Source organism: Triturus cristatus, chromosome 3_2 (genome assembly GCF_964204655.1).
Source record: "Triturus cristatus chromosome 3_2, aTriCri1.1, whole genome shotgun sequence".
Lineage (NCBI taxonomy): Eukaryota > Metazoa > Chordata > Amphibia > Caudata > Salamandridae > Triturus > Triturus cristatus.
The window spans coordinates 192,469,052-192,495,279 of NC_140584.1; the positions used below are offsets into that span (position 1 = coordinate 192,469,052).

General features: G+C 42.2%; 1 long non-coding RNA gene across 1 annotated transcript in view; it reads right to left on the minus strand.

The window, feature by feature from the left end:
- Positions 1 to 501: 501 nt before the first annotated feature.
- The window catches only part of LOC146856989 (uncharacterized), a 141,333-nt gene continuing 115,606 nt past the window's right edge, over positions 502 to 26,228 (minus strand). Inside the window, exons 2-3 of the long non-coding RNA XR_014979521.1 lie at positions 7,267 to 7,421; positions 502 to 535 (exon numbers count right to left, since the gene is read on the minus strand). This is a non-coding gene — a long non-coding RNA (uncharacterized LOC146856989). The remainder of the gene's footprint in view (positions 536 to 7,266; positions 7,422 to 26,228) is intronic.

Sequence of the window (26,228 nt, forward strand, 5' to 3'; positions counted from 1 at the left end):
GGCAATGAGAGGGCAGGATGTGGCAGTACTGGACACATTGCAGACTAATGCCTTTAGCAAGTGTTCTCCTTGCCTCCGTGTTCATCGCTGGCACAAATCCGGCTTGAGTTTGTTCCCACAAAAAAAAGATCTGGCTAGAAGGTCCACAACAATAAAAAGCTGGTATAAGATATGGCAAACACAAGAGGCCATACTTAATAGCTTGCTAGGGTCAGCTATGCAAAGTGACTCACAATCAGCATACCACAAATGTTTGAATGATTCCATTAGACAGTTGCAACTAACTGAACTATGGGGCATGAGTGTTCCTTTCAAAAGGGCGACGAATAGAGCTGTGAAGTTTCAATCATGCCTAGAAGATAAAACAAAATTCAGCTCTTGATCACATGTCTGGATGGTGATTAAAAACTATAATGCCCTGACACCAGCAGCTTACCCAGCTACTTCCTCACCTTCTCATAAAGCACAGTCTTGTGATCCTGCGTTTTGGAAAAATACGAACATGGAAATACACTGGTCCTGCAGAATATAGACTCTGTAAAGCAAAAGAGGAAGATTTTATCCATCTGTTCTGCATTTGTCCTAACCTGTGCAAGCTTTGTTAATTAATATTAAAGAGAAGCTTTAACAAGAGAGGCATGCGCACCAGTAGGGAAGCAATAATTGTGAGCCTCAACCCAAGGGACCCGCAGATAAACGTAAACTTGTGAGATTTCTGTCAGTGGCTCCAATTGATTAACCCTAATCCAAATTTCACCAAAAGTAAACAGTGTCATCGGGGAAGGGCTGGATATCTGTAAAACGAGCAAGTCCATAGGTTTGCAATTTTGCAAACTGAACATTTGCTAAAATGCAGATTTGTGCCGGTTTTTAGACTTTTAGCTCGGTTTGAAAAGTCACTTTACCAGCAAAGCCATAGTTCAATGTTTACAACGCACACTCAAACTTTGTTCCTTAACCTAACCCCAATTTTATAAAAATTAAATTATGTTGTTATTTCTGCAATATAATTATGTTTTAATTGCGACTTTTTAATGGTTTTAATTAACTGAATTAATAAAGATTAAGACTAATTCTCAAATCTCTATGGGCTAATCTATATTCACTCGAGAAATTACACTGATTATTACATGAACGATTCTTTAAAAGTTTAGCTTTTTATATTTTTATGACAGTTTCAAAAATTCTAATTCCTTACCTACCTGACTAATGAATTAGGTTAAATGTGGATTTCGCTTTTAATCCTTATCCATTCTACATTTCAGAAGGTTTAATTTCTTTTAATCTAATCTTTAATCTCAAATTCGTTTTCAAAAGTTAAAAGCCCAAAATGTATGCCTCTCTATAAAGTCCTAATTCTACTGGGTTAAAACCTCTACGGGACAAAATTATATTAGGGGTATTATCTAATAAAAGTGTTATTGTCAGTACTTCTGTCTCCTGCTTCTCATATACTCTGCTGTCATTGTTTCTTGGGATGCCCCCTGCCCCTTCTTTGATTGTTCCTCCCTCTCTTTCTGTCTGTTTTCTAAAAAACAGCAGGAAGTTATTATTAGAAGAGGATTTGTTTCGAAACCCTCTCTCCTTCGTTCTTCATCGTCTTCTGAATCAGTAGTGGAAAATGAAGTATCCAAAAAGGTTACATATTTTTTATCCTGTTCTGTTTACAATGGCTACGTACGCATTGCCATAATTGCTCATGGTTTTGCCTCTCCCATGGTAATCATTCCTTAAAAAGGATATACATTCTCAGGATTTAATTTACCTGTATCTATTTTAATTTTAGACTCTTTGGGGCCGATTCACAGAACTAATCTGAGATGAAATCCTAAACTTACTACTTTTGGTATTCACAGAAGGCATTTAGTAGTAGTAAAGTTAGGACTCCTAATTTTACTACTACTAAATGCCTTCTGTGAATACCAAAAGTAGTAAGTTTAGGATTGTATCCCAGTTTAGTAGTAGTAAAGTTAGGAGTCCTAACTTTACTACTACTAAATGCCTTCAGTGAATACCAAAAGAAGTAAGTTTAGGATTTTATCTCAGATAAATTCTGTGAATCGGCCCCTATATTTCTCAACTTCTAGATTCTTTTGATCTAGCTTCTTTTTAGCATCAACCAAGGCTCTGCTCTCATTTGATGCCTTTTCTATTTCTTCATTTTCCCTTATTTCAATGATTATCATGTTTTGTGCTGTCTTAATAACTACCTGTATCTATCCCTACTGCACCTATTTGCAATAATGGCCCATGTCTGTTTGATTTTTTGATTTGCCACAAACAAACAGGGTTCAGTTTCCCCCACTTTTCATTATTGTTGGGGATTACTATTTCCTTATTCGTCATTGATGATTGTTTTTTCCCAACTATATTTTAATAGGTATTGGGTAACATAAAATGTGGACCTTTCACATTGAACATGGGATGAGTGTAACTTCCGGCATCGAAAAAAACACAAAGCATTACATCAGAGAATTGACTAGGGCATTCTGTTAGATGAGATTAACAAAGTCTCGCATTTGACACAAACGCATTATCATCCACAACAGGAATAATAAGGAAAAAGAAGCAAAGCAGAGAAAGGAAGAAATGAAAAGATTAAAGTGGTACAGTAGAATCCATCACATCTGCCAAGATTACTCAAGGCCCCACACTGATAGACATCATGGAATGTGTGAGTAATCTCATTACATAGTACACAATAAGTAAAATGCCCACAGTTTACCGAATGGCTTAACATAGGGGATTACAGTGAGGGGATCAGCCCTATATTATAGAATTAGGGGGGGAGATCGCAGAATCTGCAGGGAAGCTTGAATCGCACACTTTAAATATATACAGAAGAATGGGCGTATGGCCCAGGCCCAGTGTAGGTCGGTCCTGGCGACTAATATATATCTGAAACAGAGCCCCAGCTTTTTTAACTTTCGGCATTTTATCTTTCAATATAGTAGTAAGCTTTTCCATGGCATAGATAAACTAAATCCTGATCATCCATGCGCTAGTGGAAGGGGATTGAGGTGATTTCCAAAAGTGATCCAGAGCCAAAGGGGATGCTACCAGTGAGAGGGTTATCAATTTCCCACTCAGAATGATCCATGGGTACTCCGATTCCTCATCCTGTGTCACCCAATATTGGAGGTAGGGGATCCTGTGGCAAATGTAGATCAGTAATAAATTTTACTGTATCAATTAGCTCCGCCCAATAGGTCTGAATAATGTCACATCTCCACCACATATGAATCATACATTTTCCTGTGTTACATATCCAGCAATTTGAGGAGGTGTCAAACATCGCTCCCAAGTGGGCAGGGTTTACATACCAATACATATTAATTTTGTAACCATTCTCTTTGTATTGAGAGAAAATCAATACTTTGGTCACCCTCTCCCAAATAGAGCCAAGAGGTATCATGTACTCTCCGACCCAATACAGTAAATCACTTAATAGCGTAGGGGAGCTTGGCAGTGGTGGATGAGCTCAGCCTACCATGGTATTGTTGAGTGATCCCTTATCTTGTCTCATGTTGAGCCAAAATTCTATCAGCGTCAGATCTCATACTTTGACCTGTCTGTAATCCCCCGATGTTAGCCACGAACCAATTGGGCGTATTGAAAGAGGTTATGTCACAGAGTTGGCGATTTCCTGACCATTGTATCCAATAGAATAACCTTTCCATCTGCAAGCATGTCTTTTAAAGTGGCTCTGGTGAATAGAAACCAGGAGTGAAAGCTCCTGTCCATGATTTCTGGAGGGAAGTCAGAATTAAGATGGACGTCATCGTGGATGTGTATGTAATGATATCCCCTCCATGGACAGCTGTATTCTGATGTATCAGTGTCATCTGGGTGTTAATCAACAATGCTCCATTCTCAAGGAGAGCTATGGAATGATATACAGCGGCTTAGAGGAGAAGGCAGCTTCCATTTCTACCCACAATTTGAGGTTAGATAACATTACCAGGTCCATCAATGGATGCTGTTGAGCTGCTCAGACATATCTCTATTAGGGGAAGGCCCAAACCCCCCCCCCTCAAATTTCCCCTGATACAGGACTTTTTTTAGATATACAAGGGGATTTGCCCTTCCAAGTGAAAGCCAACAACTTTTCCTGAACATAATAATAATAATAATAATAATACACATTTGTAAAGCGCGAACAATCACCCGTAAGGGTCTCTAGGCGCTGGGGGCCGTTGGGAAGTTTAAGCAAGCTACCGCCCAGAGTCACATGGTGCTGGGCTAATCTGCCGCCGGGGATCAAACCGTGATCCCCAAATTCCGGAGTCAGTTGCCCTGGCCGCGGCGCCACACCTCTTCCCTACATGAACAGTCCACAAGGGAACAGTAGTGGTAGTGTCTGCACTGCATATAATAGGTAGTAAGTTCATTTCGGTGAAATGTATCCTTCCAGGCTAAGATATTTCCAGTCCCACCATCGATAGAGATCTTTCAGGAAAACATCAATCACAGGGGGGATATTGGCACTGAGCTGCTTTCAGTGGGAGGCTGTAAGCTTAATGTCTAGATAGTCTATATCTTCCATTGACACCTGAATATTGGATCCCTGAACTGTACTCATCCACTTCTGTAGCTGAGGAATGCTCATCGCCACAGATTTAGTGTAATTAATTTTAAAACTGGACATCCTGGAGAATTGTTCTATTTCATGAATGAGCACTGTAAGTGAGCATTTAGGATTAGTAAGAAAGCACAGAATATCATCCACAAATAAGGTTATTTTGTATGTTGTGTTGTTGACTGTCAGGCCCTCTATTGATGGATTAGCAATACTTTTTTGAAACAGGTTCTAGTCCCACTGCAAATATGCTAGGCAAAAGGGGGCAACCTTGTCATGTACGTCTCCCCAAGCATAAATGTTCATTACTATGATTATTGTGAATCATACGCTTGGTGGAGGGCTGTCAAAGTTTTGCTTTGATAAATCGCTTACTTCGAGGGCCGAAGCCTGTTTTGTCACATTGTGCCAATCCAGTCGATTGAATCCCTTTTGAGCATCAAGAGAGAGAAGCATCTGGTTATTAGACTGTTTGGCTAACTGGCCTAAATTTAAAGACAGATAATTGTTGTTCCATGCCTGTCACTCAATTATAAAACTGGACTGCACCAGGTGGAGTTTAAATGGCCAGATCCCTCACAGTCAAATGAGAATTATTTCAGTATAAAGTTTTGCACCAATGTTTAACCTATAAAAACCACAGAGTTCCTAGTCTTTATTAGGTTTGAGTAATAAAACTGTTTCAGATTCCATCATGGATTGAGTTATCTCACCTATATCTTGAAAATAAACAGTTTGGCTAGTGGTTCAGCTACCAGATCCGGAAATTATTTGTAAAAGGCAATCATGAAGCCATCTGGCCCTGGGACCTTATTACTTGTAAGTGTCTTTATCTCTGCCAACACTTCCTGCGGTGTTATTGGATCCTCCAGAGCCTATAGCATAGGTGACAGAATAGTATTACATGTTATTTCCTACAAATCTGAAGTAGGTTTTGTGGTATAAAACGCAAGGAAATAGTAACGAAACACCATTAGAATGTCTTCTGTGTCTGTATATCTGTATATTGTTGCCTTGGCGAGTTGTTATGACGTGGATGTTATTCCTGTTTTGGTGCAATTTTATTTTATAGGCCAAAAGTCTATCAGCCTAATCCCTGTTCTCATGATATTGTTATTTTATTCGCAACATACCTTTGGCAGATTCCACCAAAATAATATGTTCAAATTCACCCCTTGTTTATTGGAGCTCCCTTTAAGTTTTAGGTGAGCCTGTTTTCTGGGATTTCTATTTTAAGGATACTGCTTCTCCAATACTTCTTTGCACTCTATTCTATTCATTCTGAAAGAGGAAGTTATCTGAAATAGGAGTTAATCTTGCATGACTGTTTGGCGGCATCCCACTTAGTCGAAAGAGACGTAGAAGCCTCATTATTCTCCTGTAAATAGTGGTTAACTGTTTCCGTTATTTCACGCTGGACCACTGGCTCCCTAAACCCCACCTCATGCATATGTAATTGCTTACAGGTAGTCACTCTAGATGTTGCAGTAAAATATTGAATCAATACTGGGCATGATCAGAAAGAACCTGTGTCCCTATGTGGCTCTGGAGGAACCGTCCTATGTGTGTGTTTTGTGTGCAAAACATATCAATATTGGATGAGGACCTATCAGTGAAGAATAATGTAAAGTCCTTGACTTGGGTGGTGCGCCCTCCACACATCTGTAATATCAAGATCCCTAATACCCTCTAATAAGGGAGTTTCTGTACCAGTTCCTCCATATCTTGTAAGAGAGCAATCCATTGTGAAATTGAGGATCTCATTAAAATCTCCTCCTAGAAGTAGGATTCCTTCTGTGGGCCAATATTTCATAGAGGTCTGTATAGAACTGAGATTTCTGTTCTCTTGGACTATATAAAAAAGCCAAGGTGACCTGAATTTGCTCCAGGAATCCCTCAAGTGTCAGAATCTAACCTTCTCTCTCCATATGGGTACATATCATACAGAACTTCAACCCTCTTTGAAAGAAAATTGTCACATTGAGTCTTCTTGAGGCCTGGTTAGTGGTATTGTAAAGCATATGAAGGGAATTAGAGTCTAGGAATATCTTCCTGCCTCAGGTGGGTTTGTTGCAGGAAGACTAATGTTAACTCCTTGAAATGTAGCTATTTCAACAATGTTTTGGGTTTCAACTGTGAATTTAGAATTTGCGCATTAAAAGTTAATATGCCAATAAACGTTAAGCTATATGCGTATGAGGTGCTATGTAAAAATCATGTACAGATGGATTGCATCGCACCTTTCAAGTCACCCTACACTCATTTGTCTCGACCACCCGGCGGCTAAAACGGGGCGTGCCATAGGGCTCAACTCTGAGCATGACCCTCTATAACTTGTATATGCGCCCGTTGGCGGACCTTATGGAAAGCCACGGCGTGCAGACGGGGTCACATGGGGATGACACACAACTGATTCTTACTCTGGCCCAGGACACCGGCCAAGCGGCAGAGGATTTTAAACCATGTCTAGTTGACTTAACTAATTGGATGGAGAGCATCTGTCTGAGATTAAATGCTAGTAAAACCGACATTCTAGGGATAGGGAAGTAACCATCTATTTGGTCCTTGATCAGGTGGCCCAGGGAGCTGGGTCCACCACCTTCCCCCGACCACAAAGCTAAAAATCTTGGCGTTTGGTTTGACTCTACCTTGTCTTTCTCGGACCAAATATCCACTCTCACAGTTACCTGTTCTGGGATCCTGAAAATGATCAGGAATATCCTTGGGTATATTCCGGTTTGCGTGAAAAAAATGGCAGTCCAGTCCTTTGTGGTATCAAGATTGGATTCATCAGGAGGACCCGCCACTTATCACACCAATGGTTCTCAAACCCTGGGATTTCCTGAAAAGATATATAAAACAAAATCAGTTACTAGCCCATGACGCTTTAAATTATGCACCACATATGTATTCTCTCTACAGTTAAAATAAGTGGTAGACTTAACAAAGATGCCGCCCTCGGGAGTAGAGGTGGGTGAGTCTGTCTTCAGTGTTTGGGAACTCACCAGGTGATGTGTATTGGTGATTTTGCTCACGCTCCAATTGAGATCGGACTAGTATAAATGTGGGTCTCTCGCACGGTGTCTCTCAGCGACTTCCTGTGGGAGAGACCATGAGTTTGAGGCACGTAAATTGAGGACGGATACGTCGACAAGAGATGGTGAGTGATGAGATGAGAGTTTGGGGTAAATTGTATTGGTGATAGTTCAAATATAAGTAAATGGAGAATGCTTCTCTGTACTTGTGTAGAAGTGGATACCTTGGTGATCTGCAAATAGTATTCATTGCTTGTCGCTCTGGGGGTTTTGCCCTGGGGGCTGATGTAGAAGACTTTCTCGATATTCGCAAGGAGGGCTTGAATTAATGGTCCTTTTTTCCGACTCTGTACTTAAATATGTTTCAAATTAGTAAGTCATATCCTCTCTCTCGACAGTGATATAACGAATAGTTTGAAGGACGGGATATTAATTCATGGTCGTGATGGGGGCACAAGCAGATCCTGACCTGCCGTGAGGGGAACGGCACCAGGCATAAGGCGCTAAGTAAACCGGGACGACTTTTCGCGCCTGGAGGCGCACGCCAGCCAGTGCCAGCGGACTATCACTCCCAGCAGCCCCGGAGGGGGCGTGGCTCATCATCCCGCGCCCGGAGGCACCATAAGATCACTGAGCGCCGAGCGCTCCTGGGGCACAAACAGATCCTGACCTGCCGTGAGGGGAACGGCACCAGGCATAAGGCGCTAAGTAAACCGGGACGACTTTTCGCGCCCGGAGGCGCACGCCAGCCAGTGCCAGCGGACTATCACTCCCAGCAGCCCCAGAGGGGGCGTGGCTCATCATCCCGCGCCCAGAGGCGCCATAAGATCACTGAGCGCCGAGCGCTCCTGGGGGCACAAGCAGATCCTGACCTGCGGTGAGGGGAACGGCACCAGGCATAAGGCGCTAAGTAAACCGGGACGACTTTTCACGCCCGGAGGCGCACGCCAGCCAGTGCCAGCGGACTATCACTCCCAGCAGCCCCGGAGGGGGCGTGGCTCATCATCCCGCGCCCGGAGGCACCATAAGATCACTGAGCGCCGAGCGCTCCTGGGGGCACAAGCAGATCCTGACCTGCCGTGAGGGGAACGGCACCAGGCATAAGGCGCTAAGTAAACCGGGACGACTTTTCGCGCCCGGAGGCGCACGCCAGCCAGTGCCAGCGGACTATCACTCCCAGCAGCCCCGGAGGGGGCGTGGCTCATCATCCCGCGCCCGGAGGCACCATAAGATCACTGAGCGCCGAGCGCTCCTGGGGGCACAAGCAGATCCTGACCTGCCGTGAGGGGAACGGCACCAGGCATAAGGCGCCAAGTAAACCGGGACGCCTTTTCGCGCCCGGAGGCGCACGCCAGCCAGTGCCAGCGGACTATCACTCCCAGCAGCCCCGGAGGGGGCGTGGCTCATCATCCCGCGCCCGGAGGCGCCATAAGATCACTGAGCGCCGAGCGCTCCTGGGGGCACAAGCAGATCCTGACCTGCCGTGAGGGGAACGGCACCAGGCATAAGGCGCTAAGTAAACCGGGACGACTTTTCACGCCCGGAGGCGCACGCCAGCCAGTGCCAGCGGACTATCACTCCCAGCAGCCCCGGAGGGGGCGTGGCTCATCATCCCGCGCCCGGAGGCGCCATAAGAACACTGAGCGCCGAGCGCTCCTGGGGGCACAAGCAGATCCTGACCTGCCGTGAGGGGAACGGCACCAGGCATAAGGTGCTAAGTAAACCGGGACGACTTTTCGCGCCCGGAGGCGCACGCCAGCCAGTGCCAGCGGACTATCACTCCCAGCAGCCCCGGAGGGGGCGTGGCTCATCATCCCGCGCCCGGAGGCGTCATAAGATCACTGAGAGCCTCCCGCCTCGCGGGACGCGCGCGGGCGGCGCCGGACTAAGGGCGGACAGTCTGTGACAGTCCGGGACTGTCTGAGGCTGGGCTGGGCCATACCCTTTGACATTTCGTATCGGATTACCAGGACTTTGAAGACTTCTCCTCTGGTAAATTGTTCCCCTGTCATATTGCTTCAGTAGTGCTACATACACCCTAGCCATTCTACTGCATTTGAAAAAATAGCGCTTGTTTCTACTATTCATAGCGGGGTCAGGTCCTCTCGATAACTATTTAGTGAAAATGGTAAACAAAATAAATAGCGAACGAAGGGCTTCTCTGGGAAGGGATAGTCCCCTAAAAACTACTCAAGTTCCTCAGATACCTGTAGAGAGTCCGCTGGAACATGGTACCTGCGACCCGGCCTCTATACCCGTTTCCACGGTCACAGCCCAGGTCCACATGGATTTTTTAGCACCAGACATACACATAGCGAGTGAAAATATCGACAAAGCCATCCCTGTCGCTAGACCACTTAGAAACTGTAGGAAGCAGCAAAGTAAAAGGGGGGGAAGAATTCCAAAAAAAGGGTCGACATCACTGAACAAGTACAGGTCAATTTAGATGAGCCCCCAAACATACGAGCTGATGGTGATGCTGTAAACAGCCTACTACATCCTGATCAATTTTCCCAACTACTTTGCTCCCTAGAGGTTATATTAGAAGCCAAATTAGAACAGTTTGTGCAACCTCTAGTTAGGAAACTTGATATTGTGGCCGCCGAGGTTAAGAGGCTAGGAGGATTGCTAACAAAACATTTACAATTGGTCGATAGCAACAAACAGAAGGTTATGGGCTTAGCTGGGCAAGAGAATGTAGTTAGAGCAGAATACCAACAACAAACACCTCAGCCCCCAAATATTAATACTCCAGTTATATCAATCACACCAGCGCCCACTTTTGCACTAAATGCAGCTATCCCAGTAACAACGGGGTCTGTTTCGGCATCTTAAAGCCATGTGGAAAGGAAAAGTAGACCTATAAATTTACCACCAGCTTGTACCCCCTATGTTGTGATTCTAACAAATGTACCGCCCCAGGATAGTCACTCAGATCAAACGCATAAGGAATCGCATGACTCCCTTAAGCATAAAACTGTTTCCTGGTTAAACAGGAAGTGTGGATTCCCGACAACTTTTGCCAGTGATATTTTAAGCACTAGACGAGTGAACTGGATTGGGACTTCTAAAAAATCCTGTATAGGAGAATGTATAATAGTCAACTTTAGATACCCACAACATGTGGCTACCGTCTTGTTGAGGGCAGCTTCTTTGGCACACGACGAAAACAGTATCCAGGCGCGTCCCCTTGGTTTCTTTTATAACCACCCCCCCAGAGAGCTCTCACATAGCACAAAATCGAGACCTTATACCCCAGTGACGGCATTGACGCCGTTTTTCCACCAGGGTTTAGGAGGGGAAAATCACTTTAATTATGGGCCTAATATCCCCACACGCAACAGATTTGAGGTATTTTCTTCTCTGGATATGTGTGACTGACGAGAGGCTAGCGAGGGAACTGGGGATGAGTCTTGCCTCGGTTTGGTACCTCAGGAAGTAGACCAATTGCCTACGAATCCCCTTGGTATTAATTGTAGTCAAGCGACTCATGGTAACTCTAAGGGGGCAACGATTAAGATGTTAACTTGGATTGTGACGGGTCTACGATCCAAGAGAGATAATACCTCTTGGTTAAGTTTCTTGAAACAATATGACATTATGGCATTTCAAGAGACTTGGGAAATAGACTGTGATTTTTGGTTGGATGGTTTTACGTCTTATTTTGTCTCAGCTTTAAAATCAGTGTCTGGGAGGGATATAGGGGGCTTAGTGGTCTTGGTTTCGGTGAAATTAAGAGGGACAGTTACCAGGATAATTTGTTCATCCAATAATTTTCTTATCCTGGAATTTAAACTTTCCAATAATACGAAACTAATTCTGGTGAATTGTTATAACTCCCAGCAAGGGGACTCGCCGAATGTAAATCTGCTGTGGTTGTCGAATTTTTTAAACACTTACACTTTAAAGCAAACCACTTTTTGCCAATACATTCTGTTAGGCGATTTTAATGTGCACTTATGTAGTCATAATTGTTTGTTAATTGATATTGATGGGCCAGACTTTACATCCCCGCAACACTTTGAGCACTCAAGTAAGGGGGAATCATTGGAGAAACTCTTATCTAACAATGAGTTGTATGACCCAGGCTTCTTCGATCAAAGGTCACGTGTTCCCACCTTTACAAGCAGGGATAGTGAAACAATAATTGACTACATATTTCTTTCTTCTGGCCTTTTAAAATACGTAGTTTTTTATAATGCTATACCGTAATTTTTTAGCGACCATAATCCAGTGGCAATTGAATTGGTAGATGGTTTCTCCTTTTTTAAACACATCCACCCATCACATGGTGGATGTTGAAGTGAAGGAAAAAGATCAGGGGAGGAGGCTAAACTGGAGCAAGGTAATTCCAGAGGAGTTTCTTAACACCATTACTTTAAAGGCGGCTTTAGATTTGGAAATATGTGGAGACCAACATTCTACGGGGAAGCAAGTAATATCCTCGTATGAAGCTATTTGCTCCAAAGTGGCAAAAGAACTCACTACTAAAAGCAGACCAGTCACTAATAGTTTAGTAACGGGCTGGTTTGACCATAAATGCACTAAATCTCATAATCTCCTCAAAAAAGCTCTCCAGGCGCGCCCGAGGAATAAAATTCTGGTGACACAGCTTAGACGAGATTATAAAAAAATGGTGCAGGATAGGAAAAAAGAAATCAAATGTAATGCCTGGGTTGAACTTATGGACAAAGCTACATTAAAAGACAGTGCAAAATTTTGGGCAATCATTAACACGCCCCTTTTTTCTAATATTAAAAATAACATGTTGGAAACTAATATCGCAGAGGAGGATTGGCTGAGCCATTTTGAAAATATATATGGCAGCCACCTCGAATTAGAAATTTTCGTGGGACAAGCCATAAAATCCACCACCATGCCAGTGAAGTTTCATATAGGGGAGGTTATTAAAGCAATTGAAGATTCTGCAGGGAGGAAGGCCCCAGGACCAGATGGAGTCCCTACCAATATGTATAAGGCCAATCCATTGTATTGTGCCGACATATTGACAAATGTATTTAACACCTCGGCTTGTGTAGGATTCCCTAAATCGTGGTCCCGGTCGATTATTATCCCGGTGTTTAAGAAAGGCCAAAGGGCAGACCCTAGATGTTATAGGCCCATATCCCTGCTGGATTCCTCTATAAAAATTCTGGGGAAGGTTATCCTAGCAAGGATAACGGGGTGGGCCTCTGACAATAACATACTGTCAGATGCCCAATATGGCTTTAGAGCGGGGCGGAGTACGGAGGACCAATGTCTGAATCTCCACCTAATAATAGCCAAATACACCAAAGCGGCCAGGGGCTCCATTTATTTGGGTTTTATGGATTTGTCCACAGCTTTTGACCTAGTTAATAGGTCAAAGCTGTGGACAATGCTCCTGGAAATGGGACTTGATCGGTCCCTTGTGTATTTCCTGGCCGAGCTCCATAAAGACCTGAATGCCTCCATCAGGATGACGACCGAGGGGAAATGTACGTCCAGCTTTAAGTCTAGTAGAGGGGTACGACAGGGATGTATATTAGCCCCCATGCTGTTTACACTATATATAAACGCCCTGGAGCAAAATCTGTTGGCAGCGACGCCGGACATACCGCGTATGGGAGGTACCCCGATTCCGGTCCTCCTATACGCGGATGACGCTGTCCTTTTGGCCAGGACCCCCCTGGCTTTGCAAAGATTGTTGGATTCGTTTGGGGACTTCATGAAAAGCCTGGACCTGGTAGTTAACAACGGCAAATCACATGTTATGTCGTTGGGCCCTGCAAAAAATAAAGTTAAGACCTTCTTCTGTGGTGATGAAGAAATCTCAAGAGTGAAGGTATTCACCTACTTGGGAGTAGTTTTCGATGATAAAAGTTCTTGGTCCCCCCAGCTCTTACTAAAGGCAAATTCCGCAAGAAATTCTTCAGCGGCAGTACTAGGCTTTGCCAAAAGGCTGGGAGGAAAGCCGGTTGAGGCAATATTAACAATTTATAAAGCATAGACCATTTCTATCGTAAGGTACGGGGCGACAATTTGGGGTTACATTAAACATGATATGATCCAAACGGAAGAAAATAAATTCTTGCGCTCTCTTCTTGGCCTTCCACATTCAACCGCTTCCTATTCAGTACATCTGGAACTTGGGATTGGTTACATAGCAGATATAATTAAACTAGCCCCAATACTGCTATGGATCAAAATATGGTTAAATCCGAATCTCTCCCTTAATCATAAAATCCTAAAGGACTGCATTAGGTTAGACAATAGGAACAAAATTCAGTGGTTGTCTAACATAGAAATGTTAGCCGCATACATGGGGAGACCAGACATTTTTTCTAACCCAGAATCCCTATGTAAGGCTGACGTGGGTAAAATCTAACTTCATTAAATTAAGGGAGGCCGAGCGGGAGGGAGTAGAACTCGGTAAATCTTCTGTCAGGGGGCATGTTTTGGTAACCCTGTCCCCAGGAATGTCATTATATCTGACAATAGTATCCAATCCTTTCCATAGATGGCTGTTGACCAAATTCCGGTTTAACCAAATACATATGGTCCTATGGGATGTGGAGGGTTGGAGTAGACCTGAAGATGTTGCCCCTTGTAAGTGCGACGACTTCTCTCCTCAAGACACCACGCACTTTATGTTTTTTTGTTCACTTTATAAACATGCCAGGAAAAGGTTTATTATCCCATTGTTAAAAAGTATGAACTTTATTCAGTGCAAGCCAGCCCTAATGTTTTTACACTTGGTAGAGTCTCCATTAATTATGTTCTGTGTTGCCAGCTTTCTTGCAGCGTCTGTTAGAGAGAGGAGGGTCAGACAAAAAACTGTACAAGACACTGATCCCCTCAATTAACAGACAATGAATTTGTATTAACTGCTTAAGTTGGCTATGGTCGATTATGAATTTTCATTGTTATTGAATAGTTTTTACCTGTATAATAGCTATTTATAAGATTTTTAATATTTTTGTATATGCATAGCATACTTTTATGATTTTAATTAATCGAATAAAGTGGTTTTTGACTTGGTCGTGATGTGCAAAAAAGGTTGACCATTGACATTTACGAGAGAAGAATCTTACTGTGATTTCAGAAAGGAATATACTATAAAGGTACTTGAGTCCACCCCTTTCCCTTTCTTTGTGACAACTATGATAGGGATTCCCCTAGAACTAACCATAAGTGCTAACTCAAAAAATAAAAGTTCCCCATGCAGGCTTACGGAGTGCATGCGTAGCTGACTAGCGGATGGGCAGTGGTTTACCCCATATATTTGAGGAGCAAAAAGAAGGTTGTCACTCGCTGGTAAGAAAATCTTTTTTGAATATAAGCTAAGTCCAGGGATAATGGAGGAAAGTTTAGTTAATAATAGCTAACAATAACTTATAGCTTCCTATCGCTTTACTTTGTCAGGACACAGGCATATTCCTACGTATGGTACTATTGTGGTTGCTGTCTTACACAATATTAGGATTTATTTTATTCCAGTACTATTCTGTAAATCTTGGTAGGGTGAAACTAGATTACTTATGCTGTATCTTTGAATAGTTTATATATGTAGTATATTCCTACTTGGAAATGATAGCTGAATAGGCTGTTTTGCTACTCACCAGATTATTCTCTCTTATCTTTGTCTTGTTTCTAGTAAGGGTTGGATAATTATGAAAAGAGCACTGTCACATATGCTTTGATCACCAATGCCTATACCCTTGAATGGGATATGGTGACACTTGTGTAGTCAATCACTTTTATATGTCTGTAAATGTTGGTAAACTGGTTCAATCAGTATCTTTTAATCTCAGGTAGTCATGGGCTAGTAACTGATTTTGTTTTATATATTATTTCAGGAAATCCCAGGGTTTGAGAACCATTGGTGTGATAAGTGGCGGGTCCTGATGTAGGTGGCTTCTACGTTTCTTTATGCCACGAAACACGTTGACCAAATTCTCTTTAGATCCTACTATTTTAGTAGTAGCCCTTTTTAGGGTCACAGAGACTGTAACCAACTGAATGTGTTAACTGGGATAGCTATACAGAGTTGTGTATGGGATGTGGATGTAATGTGGATGTATGAATGAGTAGTATGCGTGGTTTTTGTTCTCTACCTGGGGTTGTTTAGGAAAATAATTTTGTAGTAGAGACTTTTTGTAGATAATACAAATATATAATTTTGACAATTTTGCAAATGAACAATGATAAAAAGAACAATATCAAAACAAAATAAAGAAAAGTAAAGAAATAAGTTGGATTTGTACTTGAATTCCTTGTTCAATAGCCCATGCTTTGTAAAAAAGTCGTTTGAAAGTATCAGTAATAATATATAGGTCATGAGGGAGTATTATTCTTTAGATTGTTTATTGTTCTTGCCCCTCTTCTCCCTGACCTTTCGAAAAGTAAATTGTGCAGAGGGGGTCCCAATATTCTTTGCATTGGAAGTTCTCTTAGGTTCCTGGCAGCCAAACAGTGGAACCTACTTCTTCTGCATCTCAGACTTGAGCCCTCTGAAGCAGCCTTCAGAAACCTGGCTGTTTAGGAGAAGTTTAAATCAATAGTAGTGTCAGTCCAGTCACCTTCTCCCCCTTTAGTTCCTTTCGGTATTCAGTGCGGGGACACTCCGAAATGAAGTAACCAGGCACTCTACAAACTGATAACTAACTAACTAACTAAATTGCAATTAGTTTCAGTGGCCCACCGCCACCCACCACCCCACAACGGCACACAACATGTGACAGACCTTGCACAGCATCCTGTGCAACAAATAATTTGGCAGAAAAACAAAAGCTCAACTGCCTAGCTCCAACTACTGTAAAAAAAGGTAATAAACAATATGGGGAAAAATGCTGTGTTCCAAAGTAGTGGGGAAGCACAGAGCATATTTCTGAGGTTGAGACAGCCCATCACTCTCCTGAAAAGAAGAGCAACATTACATAAATTACAACCTCTAGAACAACCCTATTTTAAGTCAGTTTCCTTCCTCGGGTGTACTGTGCTAGAAGAAATAGGTGAGGAAACAATTGTGGTGAGAACTCCAATGTTCAACGCTACTGAAAGGAGTTACTTTGTCCAACCCGAGAGGGTGACAAGTGCATCAGTGTCTATGCTGTCCATGGTTTTGAGGAGGGTCATCATAGATCACTTGAAGTTGATGGACCAATTTGTGGGTTGTCCAACATAGTGGACACAGTTCATAAGGTCAAGATGCCAGTCCTCTCCCCCCAGGTGATGCCATAATCATCGTGCTCAGTCCTCGTTAGATTGGTGTTAGACCTGGCACATTGGTGTGAGTTACCCTTCCATTTTTCGTTGTGCCTCATGAATGTTTTTGCTGGTGTTAGCTGCTCAGGGCACTGTGCCACTGCTGTCGAGTAAGCAAGGAGGTAAATCCCTGGAAAACACACTCATACCAATGTACTATTAATTCTTGTGCACTCCTTACATGACATCATATGTCACTCTCCACTGGCTCAAGCAAACGTCTTCCAAGCAAAAGTGCAATACAAATTGAAATGCAATGCATACACTTATTCTCAGTTAAAATAATTTTTTTTACTGTTCTTAAAATTTCGAGAAAATTTCGAAAAAGTACATTATTAGTAATACATAAAAAAGTTTTCTACATTTAATACATAGCAATGTCCTTCAATCAAATTCCTAAACAAACATAGATGCAAAACCTATTGTGACCCTACTAGCTACAGGCAATCCATATATCCTGTTTTAAACTATGTTAGATCCCAAAGCTTAATAAATTCTATCTAGTACTTTTCAGTGGGGAAAATTTTCCTTATCATCTAAAAAGTCCTTTGCTGTAAGGGATTCAAAAAATGCAGGGGCGTCAACGCGTTTCGGTGGTTTATAAGCTTTAAAAGCTTCACCACCTTCCTCAGGACAGATTATGGTACCAGGTCACAAATCTTCTTGTGGTACAGGTCGTATCGAGAGGGACATCCGTAATGTGTCCATTTTCGAGTGAAGATTAGTCCTATCCTATATCTTCACAAAGTTTTGTTCCTTTTCTTAAAGAATTGTTTATAAATCCAGACTGTATCTCTTTCTTCTTTATCTTATATCGTGCTGACACTGTCCCCGTTCGTTAATTCTGGTAGTGTCTTCGCATCAGCCGTATATTTTAATGGGTCACGTATATAGAGAAATTGCTCAACAAGATATATCTTCTTTAAAATATAATGGGCAAGGGTGATGTAACCCGCACTGCTTTCCTTCCCTTACAGATTTCTGATGTATCTGTCCAGGTTTTACTCGGCAGTCTTATTACTTTAGCGGCATTTTTCTCCCTCCCCTCGCTTTCGGTACCGGAAAATTAACGAACCCCATTACCCTGACTAGAGGAGGAGGTCCCTATTTGTCACAAGTGCATACCTGTGCCAACTAGAGACCCCCAAGTCTAACAATTGGCCACTGGCCTGAGGCCAGACCTTCTGGCTACATTGGCTTCTTGATAATCTCTGCTATTGGATTCACCATGGCTTCTCCCTCTTCGCTGTTCACTGCAAGTCCTCCTAGGAGGCAGTGTCTGTAGGTTTGTGTATAGACAAGATAATTTCAGCTTCTTCTAAAGTATAGAGTGTGTGACTTTTTGGTGGAGGGAGTAAAGTAAATGGAAGGGGGAACCCTAATGGTATGGTATTAGTGTTCTCTGAGGTAGGTCATAAGGCTTTTGAATTATTTCCATTTAAAAAAAAGTACAGTAGGAGATATTCTGAAGAATCAAAATGTTATCTCTGTCAAACTATCTTATCCATTTTGTTGGATGTGAGAAAGATCTTCTCTTTTTGACGGAAGACGTGTACTTGGACTGGGATTTCCAATAATCTGTATCTGTTCTGTAGTTTTTCATTGTGTACAGAAGCATTTTCAGTTAGCTCTTGTCTTTCAAATCTCCTTTCAACATCTAACATTTGTGCCTTCAGGTATTCATAATGTAACTCTATCCCTCTTAGCTTTTGCATGTTACAGATTTGTTTCATGAATTTCTTTTGTTTATTCTGTGTTTTCCTGTACTGTTTTTCAAATCTGATGAAGTGTTTTATAACACCACCGAGACCTAATGGGTGTCCTGGTTTGGACTTTTTCAGGTAGAGAGAAGAGTATTACTTCAATTTTCTTCTTTGAATGTACTTACATGTTTATAGGGCTGTTGGGTTATCTGGTTGTACCCTTCTTCATTTCTATCTTGTACAAATGGCCAGAGCATCTTGAATTTTTGTTAATTCAGTTACATTTGGCACACTGTTGGCAGTCGTGATCACAGAGTTCTGATGTAAAATTAGCAATTTTGCTTTGAAATGCTATCTGAATTTCCTTCAGTTCAACATCCCCTCTTCACTATGAAAGCCATTGTGGTTGCAATCTTTAGGGCTTTCCTGGCTTTACAATTCTCTCTGTAGGCTTGGCATTATCATTGTTACCTTCCTCTCGGGCACCTTTGCACACCCTACCATACTTAATTTCCTATTAGGATCTTTGATACAGTGGCACATTATGCCTTGACATTAGCAGGCTTTATGGGGCTGTTCTGTGCTGCCTCCTACTGGTCACCTTCTGGATTACCTGGTTGTATTTGTTTTGCCTAACCCTCTGCAAGCAACATCCACATCATGGAAGAAAAATGTGTTTTTGAAAGCTTATTTATTTCTGGAAGTCATTTATTTACCTTCTAGAGTCTTACATGTTTCCTTCTCTGTGTTATAGTTCCAGTGGTGGCTGGTGCATTTTAAAAGTGGTGAGGCAGAAAGCTGTGAGCTGAATATAAAGTGTGAGCTAGCTGGAATCAGACATGGGTCAGGGGTGCAGGGGGGGGTTATCTCCTAGTAAGATTGTTTGAATAAAAATAGGTGTAAATGATGCATTTTCAGTACATCCTTCAAGAAAGCTTGCTACCATTTTTAGGTCTCGCCCACGCAGTGCGCATGCGCTGAATTGGCGAAAAGACCTTTAGCAATGGTTTCGGCTGTTCAGCCAAAAACGTGCACGCTTTCCATTGCCTTCAATGGCAACGTGTGCATGTGTGGTGATTCAATTGCGGGAGCGAGCGGCGCCATATGGTAGCAATTATCGCTCCCGCAAGTGAATCGTGCAGGCCCCCCTCCTCCCCCCTGCTGCCGCGCGAGGCCCTGCTGTTCTTTTCATCTCATGCTCACAGATGTGCTTTGGGGGGTTTGAACTCACGTGTGTTCCTTTGTCTTTCAGTCTGACTGCGGTCGGACCTTTTTTCCTGTTCCCTCTCCCTGTCGCTCCAGTCTTCCCTTTCATGTCTCTCTGCCCCCCGTCGTTATTTGCATATATTTACCTTTGTGAATCTATTCCTTAATTTTTCCGTCCCAGGACCACAGTGGCTTTGCGTGAATTTTATTTTACGCCCACGGGGCAGCGAGCGCCTTGAAGAGGGGGAGAGACGCCAAGTGAAGCGCAGGGAAGGCTGCTGGGGGACATTACGGTTTCTTCCCGGTTCTTCTGCGTTATTGTTTTGTGCATTTAGCTGTGTTATTTTACCTAGAAAATCCACAAGAATTTCACCATTGCATTCGTGTTCCCTCACTTCTGACAGACACAGCAAAATTGATCTCTACAGATTTTCCCAGAAAAAGCGCAGGATTACAGGCGCATGCGTCTCGCTGCTCTGAAACTACTTGACGTGTCGCATGCTCCCAGCCAGTGCACTGTGATAATTACAGTTTGTAGGAGTTTCAGTAACTTTCAAGAAAGGAAGCGTCCCACCGGTTGGCTCGGCTGTTTGCATTCCTGGACTTGTGCGTCATGGTGGCAAGAAGTAACAGGTACGAGCACGTCCATTCGAGCGCTCGGAAGAGTCATCACTCCCGGAGGAGCTTTAACGAGGCAAGGAGAATTCCTGCGAAAGTTACCACACCATTCCGGCGAATGCAGTTCAAGATAGTTTCAGTAACTCACAATCAGGGCTTTAAGTGTGCCGGGTCCTGCCGGTGCCCATCACTGGCAATTCTAACAAGCATTTGCAATGCAATAAGTCTCGCAGTTGAGAGTTTGAGCTATTGGCATTGTAAATGGCAGTGCCTTTTATTTACGTGTTGCTTTTTAAAACAGACAAAGGCATTGTCATTTACAATAGCTTAAACTCTCGCAAATGCGAGACCTATTGCATTGCAAATGCTTGTTAAAGATGCAAATGGTCTCACAAACAAAAACTTACCACACTCCCTGCACTCATTCAGACACATTACTCCACCCTACAATCAGACACATCACCCAGTTCACCCTGCAGTTACAGACTCATATTGCTTCACTGGTCCTACACTCAAACATTCAAACTGGTCACCCAGCACCCACATAGGCAAACCCCTCACCCAGCACTCATACAGCATCCCCACTACCAGAGTGGAATCTCATCACTCATACAGGCACATTTCTCACCCTGCACTCATAGGCATGCCGCTCACCCTGACTTATACGGGCTCACCCTGCACAAATACAAGCACACCTCTAACCCTGCACTCATACAGGGACACCGCTAACCCTGCACTCATACAGGCACACCGCTAACCCTGCACTCATACAGGCACACCAATCACCAAGTGTACTCTCATAATTCACCCTGCACTCATACAGGCACACTGATCATCCTGCAGCAATACAGGCACACCCCTCACCCTGCACTCACACAGGCAAACCACTCACCCTGCATTCATACAAGCACACCAGTCACTAAATGGACTCACATAGCTCACCCTGCACTCATACAGGCACAGTGCTCACACTGCACTCATACAGGCACAGTCAGTGCTTAATTTGAGCCAGTGGTTTCTGGTGCTTAGCATCGGCACTTATTTTTTAGGGCCGGGTCTACACGGATATGGTTTTGTGCGTAAAAAATGTAAATTTGGAGGCGCCCCTGCCTGCCTTCAACTGCCCTGGTGAAGTCCCTGCCTCAAGCATAACAAACAGCAATAATAGTAGCGTTAGTGCTCGATCAATGACAATTGAAAAATGGATTATCCCAGCTCCATCTGTTCCTCCTTGGTGCTGAATCGTATTTCCTCTCGAGGAGCCTGACCAATACAGATCAGACGAGTGTCACCGCCATCCCATATTTCGCAGCTGCAGCAGCGCAAATCAGTCGAGACATCTCAATCAGCAAGCAGGGTGTGTCGCGATGACTCGAGCAACAGCAGACCTCTCATCAAAACCGAAAGTCAAAGTAAGTAATCATTTCATTTTAACATGCGCTAGTAGTACTGTAGTGTGAAGCAAGTATGTTGTTTTAATGGCTGCAGTATGTGACTGGAAAAGTGAACATCTCATTTGCTGAGCATTGTCTTTATGTAAATGGCCTGCTGTACAATCCCAATTGCCTGGCTTGCCGAGTAATATACAGATGCCAGTAGCACAGACAAGAGTTTATTATGGTCCTATCACCTCCGCACGGTAGAGCAGCAAACACGGAGAGCGTACGCCTCATTGGATGTACGTAAAAAGCATTCTTTCACCAGAGTGCCAATGTAAGCTTTTAGCGTTATTTCCGCATCCTCAATATACTAAGGTTTTTTTATTTTAGATACTTTAAGTTTCCCCAAAAAGGTCATGATTTTAGTTCCCACATTTGGGCTCATTTTATCAAGAACAGCGTTAAAATTATCGCCGCTTTAGCTGAAAGAGGATTAAGTTCAAAGACACCCAGAAGACACAGACTCAGGATTGGGAAGACTTTGTAGACTGTGCTACAAAGGCTCTGGAAGGTTGGGTACATGACAGCAAGATGCCTGACTATTTAGGATTGTACCATTTGATTATGAGGGAGCAGATCCTTAATAATTGTCAAAAACAGCTTTTACACCAGTACCTGGTGGACTCAGATCTGACTTCTCCCCAAGAATTGGGAAAGAAGGTAGATAAATGGGTCAGAACCAGGGTGAAACCAAAGAATCAGGGTGGTGACCAGAAGAAAGATTCTTCCTAGAACCAAGAGAAAGGTGGGGATAAATCAAAAGATAAATTCACCAGAGGGCCCCAAACGTCCTCTTCTGGGGGTGTGTCCTAAACCCCTTCCTCCCCTGAAAAGAAACCTTTTTGCTTTGTTTGTAAAAAGCAAGGCCACTGGAAGAATGATCCCAATTGTCTAAAGGTCAGCAATAAGGAAAATATTCCTCCAAGCACTAATACCACTCCTCCTGGTACCACAAGTAGTAATCTCCCAGGTGGTAATAGTGCCCCTAAAGATTTAGGTGGGTTTTCTTGGGGAACTGAGGTGGGCCCTAGCTTAGCAAGGTCCCCCTCACAGGACTCATTAGTCTGTGATGGTGACATGGGATTTGCCACTTTTACTGTCAGTCTCAATTCTTTGGGCAAGTACAGACAGGAGCCTCTGACCACTGGTCAGAAAGCTGTGGCCTATAGGGACACAGAAGCTAGTGTCACCATGGTGACAGGGAACTTAGTACCCCCCTGCAGCTTTCACCTGAGTTTAAGTACCAGGTGATCAACATTGATGGGATCAAGGCAAATCATCCCATGGCCATAGTAAATCTCAGCTGGGGAGGGGTCACTGGCCCAAAGAGAGTGGCAGTGTCTCCAAACTTGCCCGTAGATTGCCTCTTGGGCAATGATTTAGAAACTTCAGCCTGGGCTGAAGTTGAACACCAGGCCCATTTAAGAATGTTAGGCCTCCATGAGAAAGCTGGTGGGATCCTTAGAGCCTCAGTCCAACCCCAGGGTAATTGTGGAGTAGTGGAGCCTGAAAGAATGGCCCCCTGTACTCCACCAGAGAGCAGAAGGATTGAAGAAAAGTCTTTGTCTCCCCAGAGGTGAGCAGTCTAAATATCGAGTTTTAAATTTCGAACTACAAGTATATCGAGTTGTAAATATCGTAGGTAAAGAATATCGAAGTCAAGAATATCGATGGACAGAATATCGACCCCAAGGTAAGTATTATCGAAGTTAATAATATCGAAGTAATTAATATAGATGTAAGTAATATCGTAATCAAAAATTTCGATGTCAAGAATATCGATATTTTATTAGTGTAATGTATTTTAATATGTATTTTGTTTGTATGTTAAAGACTATTGTAATGTATTTTAATACATTTAAAAATAAATGTTTAGAGATTAATAATTATGTAAAATATAATTTAGCGTTTTAGTATCAGAGCGGGTTGTGGGTTTATAGGGGAATAGGGTGGGAAGTAATTTAATTATAATTAATTAATTATTATGTATTGTTTAATTGGTATTTATGATTAATTAATTGTTAGTTAATTACTAATTGTTAATTAAATATATTAATTGATTAATTAATTGTTAATTAATTATTAATTGTAAATTAATTTTATGAATTGGTTAATTATATAAGTTATAATTAGTTTAATATTAATATTTTTTTATTGGTATTGTTAATTAATTAATTGTTAATTACTAATTAATTGGTGATTTAATTTTATTAAGTGATTAATTGATTATTAAATTAATTATGTGAATTTTTATGTGTAGTGGGTTGTGGGTTTATAGGGGAATAGGGTGGGATGTAATTAAATTCAAATAATTACTGATAATTTTTATGTATTTGTAATTAATAATAATTAATTGTTAATTAATTATTAATTGGTATTTAATTGTTATTAGTACGTTAAATATAGTAAATATAAATAATTTATTATTCCATGTTATTTGTTGTTATTGCTAATTAATGTATTGTTAATTAATAATTAATTTGTGAATAATTGTAATTTGGTAGTTAATATGTATAAATTTGTAAATAATAAGTATATTAATTATAAAGAATGTATTATGAATTGTAAATAATAGATAAACTGATATTTAAATGTATTGTGTATTTTGTATGTGTAGTGTGTTGTGTGTTAAAGAGGGAATAGTGTGGGATGTAATTTAAAGTTATGTATATAAATATTTATTTTAAATAATTGGTATTTAATAATACATATTTTGTAAATTAATTATTAATATGCTATTTTTTTTATAACTAATTATTTAATTGGTTATTATGTTTATAGAATCCCTATGCTATCCAGTGCTTTCCCAACTGTTTTACTATCTGGAGTTGGAATAGTAATTTTTAACCCTACGCTATCCAGCGCTTTCCCTACTGTTTCACTTACTGGAGTGGGAATAGTAATTTGTACCCCTACGCTATTCAGCGTTTTCACTACTGTTGCACTCTCTGGAGTGGGAATAGTAATTTTTACTCCTATGCTATCCAACGCTTTCCCTTCTGTTGGACTCACTGGAGTGGGAATAGTAATTTTTACCCTTACGCTATCCAACGCTTTCCCTACTATTGCACTCTCTGGAGTTGGAATAGTAATTTTTACCCCTACGCTATCCAACGCTTTCCCTACTGTTGCACTCTTTGGAGTTGGAATAGTAATTTTTACCCCTACGCTATCCAGCGCTTTCCCTACTGTCTCACTTACTGGAGTGGGAATAGTAATTTGTACCCCTACGCTATCCAACGCTTTCCCTACTGTTGCACTCTCTGGAGTTGGAATAGTAATTTTTACCCCTACGCTATCCAGCGCTTTTCCTACTGTTGCACTCTCTGGAGTTGGAATAGTAATTTTTACCCTTACGCTATCCAGCGCTTTCCCTACTGTTTCACTTACTGGAGTGGGAATAGTAATTTTTACCCCTACGCTATCCAGCGCTTTTCCTACTGTTTCACTTACTGGAGTGGGAATAGTAATGTGTACCCCTACGCTATCCAGCGTTTTCACTACTGTTGCACTCTCTGGAGTGGGAATAGTAATTTTTACCCCTACGCTATCCAACGCTTTCCCTACTGTTGGACTCACTGGAGTGGGAATAGTAATTTTTACTCCTACGCTATCCAACGTTTTCCCTACTATTGCACTCTCTGGAGTTGAAATAGTAATTCTTTTCCCTACGCTATCCAACACTTTCCCTACTGTTGCACTCTCTGGAGTGGGAATAGTAATTTTTACCCTTACGCTATCCAACGCTTTCCCTACTATTGCACTCTCTGGAGTTGGAATAGTAATTTTTACCCCTACGCTATCCAACGCTTTCCCTACTGTTGCACTCTTTGGAGTTGGAATAGTAATTTTTACCCCTACGCTATCCAGCGCTTTCCCTACTGTTTCACTTACTGGAGTGGGAATAGTAATTTGTACCCCTACGCTATCCAACGCTTTCCCTACTGTTGCACTCTCTGGAGTTGGAATAGTAATTTTTACCCCTACGCTATCCAACGCTTTCCCTACTGTTGCACTCTTTGGAGTTGGAATAGTAATTTTTACCCCTACGCTATCCAACGCTTTCCCTACTGTTGCACTCTTTGGAGTTGGAATAGTAATTTTTACCCCTACGCTATCCAGCGCTTTACCTACTGTTTCACTTACTGGAGTGGGAATAGTAATTTGTACCCCTACGCTATCCAACGCTTTCCCTACTGTTGCACTCTCTGGAGTTGGAATAGTAATTTTTACCCCTACGCTATCCAGCGCTTTTCCTACTGTTGCACTCTCTGGAGTTGGAATAGTAATTATTTTCCCTACGCTATCCAACACTTTCCCTACTGTTGCACTCTCTGGAGTGGGAATAGTAATTTTTACCCTTACGCTATCCAACGCTTTCCCTACTATTGCACTCTCTGGA